General features: G+C 40.6%; 1 non-coding gene across 1 annotated transcript; it reads right to left on the minus strand.

The window, feature by feature from the left end:
- Positions 1 to 2694: 2694 nt before the first annotated feature.
- Positions 2695 to 2767, minus strand: TRNAK-UUU. Its single transcript has one exon. It is a non-coding gene; the product is annotated as a tRNA-Lys (tRNA).
- Between the last annotated feature and the right edge of the window lie 1910 nt (positions 2768 to 4677).

Below are 4677 nucleotides of genomic sequence, written 5' to 3' on the forward strand. Positions count from 1 at the left end.
TGCATGTGCTTCCATGATGGACCTAAATATACAATGAGTGGCTCGAGAAGAGACACCTGGATCAGGTAGAGGAAGGACAGCAGACCTCCTCTGAGCATCCCTAACAACCCTCCTGCGTGATACCTTGCCCACACTTTGGCTACAGCCAGAGTCAGCAGACATGGAAGCTGCAGTTAGCACACATCCCTGATCAATTGTTTCACCCTCCACTTGTCCAGTATCTGTGGTCTCACTGGAATGGGTAGGTGTAGGCATACTAGACGTGTCCAATGGAAGTGCATCCAGCTGTATGTCCACATCAGTGTCAGATTCAAACTTTGCACCCCCCCCCTGACTGTGCCTCTGGTTGGACACCATCATCATGAGAGTCGGCTGATACACTGACATCAGGTGGCAGTGGTCACATACTTCCATTGTCATCATCATCTGTGATGAAAAGCAACAAACACAGGAAAAAATTAATACCTACACTACCATAGTCCAGTATATGCTAACACACTAACAGTGGCGCCACTATTACTGACAGCACAGCAATACACACAATAGGCCTGACATCAACATCACACACTAAAATATTTATTTAAATTGCTTAGCAATAGTTACATAAAAATGTTTGGCTTACAATCTGCAAATGAGGTTCTCCTCTGCAAGCCAGATAATCCTGTAAGAAGTTAAGCAAAAGGTAAGGGAAACATCATCACAATTAACAGTAACACAGAAGGTAATAATTTGACCCCTTTATATGTCCACAAGAACTTGGCTGACAACTCCAACCTAAGTTAATCAATCAGAATGCATTAACCATAGCACTCTTCAACCCCCCCCCAAAAAAAAAATGATTGTGACACAGAAGTAGTGCATTGATTTAAATTGTTTTACTATGGAACAGTATTCAACTGTTGAGATGACAAAACCTACCTGGAAACTCCTCCTGAGACATGCTGGCAGTCTCTGACACTGTTGCACTTATGTCCAGTACATGTTGTTCCACACTTTCCTGGGAGATGGTTCAGATCCCTGAGACTGGCTAGGAACTCTTCATTTGGTGTTAGTGGTGGCTCCATAGCAGGCATTCCCCTGTACACATCTGGTCACAGCCTACTACAGCTGCTCTCTTCTGTGAAGATGTGGTCATGTCAGTGGTCCTATGGTGCACCTGCTCATATGTCGTACTGTGGCCATGCATGGCATTCAGATTGTCCACAATTTGGTGCCAAAATTACATTCTGTGTGCCATATCTTCCCATACCCTTTCAAGCAGGAAGGCACCATGTTGCCTAAAGGCATCCACTGTCACCAGATTTTCAGCATCAGTGAAGGGTGGTCTCAGAGGATTGACATACCTGGCATACTCCTAGGTGTCCTAAAATATAGTAATATATAATCACATAACTACACATACAATGTTCCCAGATAAAGAAAGAAAGATAGCTTCTCAGTATTACCCATTGGATAACCTTAGAACTGTCTAGAGATGTGAAATACAAACAACAGGCTGGATACAAAAAAGGAGAGTAGCGATAGAAACATATCATTGTTTGTGCTCTAACACTGAAAAAAAAAAAAAAAAAAAAAAAAAAAATGATGACATTTTTTACCAAACCATTTTTGAAATGCTAAAAGTGCTGTCAAAGGAACTATCCCTGAAACATGTGCACATATTTATCACAGAGCATCATATTGACAATCCTCCTGTACCCTGTATACCCCTGAAAACACATGTCAATGGGGCAGTACACTTTCTGACTAATGCATGCAGATAAAAGATAAAAGCCCTTGCTTTTCATTTTTTTTTCTAATTACATTCCAGCATATGCAGTATGTAGCTGAAAAAATGAAAGCATACCTTCTGAAGTTCAGTAATCCTCTGTGCAGATATATCTGAAGAAATACTGTATGTTGAGTCTTCTCCACATAAACTAATCTCCTCGCCATCAGTTTGCCTAGCTACACAATTGCCTTTTTATATGGTGTTGATTCAGGGCTATTAGCATGGTGAGTATGCAAATGAGGTGTCAACTGATTAGAACTGCTGAATCTCAAATGCTTGGATCAATGTAGAAGATGTAAACATAGGACAGGCACTCCCTCTGTGTTTGTTTTTAATGGATTGCAACTGTGAATGATCACTGGTCGAGAGAAGAAAAACATAATAGCACTGCAGGCTGCCTTACATCTAGTGGGTATGTCAGGTTAGATCTACAAAGCATGAGATGTAAGTTTGGAAATTTAACTAAGCAGCACACAATTCCAATTCACAGTTTGTGTTCACCAAGCCACATCCAACCTGCCCTTCATTTGTTGGCAACTGCATATGACAAAATTTCCAGTTAATATCCTCACACATTTTAAGGCCAGTGATATAGAATGGCTTGAACACTACATGTCTCAGATTACAGGTCAGATAAATGACGAATGACCAACAACCACAGAGAGGTAACACTGTGTATTTGGAAGGAATAATAATAGGTTAGTGCTAGGCTAACTGCCCGTATGGGCCATTTTAAGCCTAGCCAATTACCCCATGTCAGAATCAAACCCTGAACCTTGTGTTTCTAAGGTAAGCACCTTAACTATTATGCCAACCTCCCACCCCCATCAAATAATCAGCACTCCCAAGTTGCAAACCCCAGAAAATGCACACTATAGGCAAAGTGATTTACCACTAAGCCATGGCAGATACAAAGAAGCATGCGCCTGAACAGGGACTTGAACCCTGGACCCTCAGATTAAAAGTCTGATGCCCTACCAACTGAGCTATCCAGGCTTCAAAGACAGCACTGCCAAGTATTAAACTCAGGACCTTCTGAACTACAGTCAGAGCAATACACCACTACACCAACTCAACTCTAACAGGTTGTGTGACCACTAAGTGCGACACATCCAAATATAACAAATATATAAATAATTGTATGGTTTCATATTACTGTAGATGATGTTGCAGTTAGTTGTGTCAAGAATGATTTCCGTTCCCTGCTGCAAAGCTGTATGTGTGGCAAAGATTGCTAGGGCACTCATACTGTGTTCTGAAGGTTCATTGGAGTAAGAGTTCAAATCCAGATCTCTGTAGAAATGTCTCATGTGAAGATTCATTTTCTAGTGTGTATGTCATAGATTGATTTTCCTCATTTCAACTACTTGTTCCATTTTTGTATTTTTCCCTTTTCTGTCTTGTTTTTTTTTTTTACTTTTTTTGTATGTGTGAGCCAGTGTTTGCTCAACTTGGTGTTTAGCTGATATGCAGGAAACAGAGAAAATAAATGGTGTGTCTTTTGCTTACCTCATTTATGTGAAGCACAATATTGCACAAACTGGACAACTGGAACACCCAGGAAGCAGGACACACAGTCAAAAATAGAAAGTGGATACATTCAGTTAAGTTTATTGGGCATCACGCAAACCCGCTAAGTGGTGTTGCACAGTGGTTAACACAGAAACCTTAACAACGATTAGTAAATTAAGGAAAGTCCAGTAGCTAGTCCTGTGGCAGCAGGTGTAAGTGTAGGGCTGAAGTATGGATGGTCCTGGATACTAGTACAGGATGGGCACCCTTTTTTTTTTAATGTTGTGACATCGCATTTTATAGCAATGAGCTGAAACATAGACAGCTGTTATTTCAACATACTTGTAGAAAAAGTTGTAAGTGTAGGACTGCCATACACATGTTCCTGGTTTCTAAAACAGGATATTCCATGGACTTTTACTGTTGTTCCATGTCCCATTATATTCACTCGCACCTATAACACTTTAGATAGTGGAGCTGATATTAACTATATGTATCAAGGATTAAACACTATTATTGTGCCAGGTTACCCTTTCATTTGCAATTATTGAATTCCTCACTGCTTGGCACTGCTGCTCTCCACTTACCCTTGTGCAAATGCTCAGGTGTATGCATTCCAGTAAACACGATAACTGGAATTGGAGGGAAAGCATCAGTCTCCATTGCTGTAGGTCTGCTGTTAGACATTGCTGGTATTAGTGGGGACGGTGCCAGGTTTAAGGAACAGAGGTGGGGTTTCCAGGAGTCCAGGATATTTACTGGACTCCTAGTAAAGCACCACAGCCAAAGTCTTCTGCAGGGAGACTGAAGGAAGCAAGTGGTATGTATGCATCAGAAGAGAAGTGTTATTGTAGCATTAAAAGTTAAAGATAGCTTTTTATAGAGTTGTATCAAATTGAGCATGCATTTCCCAACTGTAAAAGCATGTATTATGTATTAATACTGTTTAATGTCCATTTCCACATGTAATTTCCTGTTTGTGACTTGAAATTACATGTGGAAACATAAACTGAAGGCCGTGTGTTACTTCCTCCCAAGCAGTGCAACCCTGGTGCCTCAGTACTTTTTCCACACAAATATCAACTGCACTGCATAAATTAATATGTTGTGTGATATTCAGTGCACTTCAAACTAGTAACATGTAGAATTAGAAGTATTGTCTCATAATCCTAAACAGCCTTATCTGCAAGACTAAGGAAGGAATCATCAAGGACCTTACTCACAAGGACATAGGTGACTATCCACACACATGACCCAACCCATTTTGGTTCTGTCAAGGGTAGATTTTGCTTATTGAAATTGGGGGACTTCATTGATAATGACCCCAAACATCTGGATGAGGAATAGCAGGATATACTGTCTATGTGGATTTATTCAAGCCCTTTGACACTCTC

This window comes from Protopterus annectens, chromosome 2.part1 (genome assembly GCF_019279795.1).
Source record: "Protopterus annectens isolate FY-2018-M chromosome 2.part1, PAN1.0, whole genome shotgun sequence".
In the NCBI taxonomy this organism is placed as follows: Eukaryota; Metazoa; Chordata; order Ceratodontiformes; family Protopteridae; genus Protopterus; species Protopterus annectens.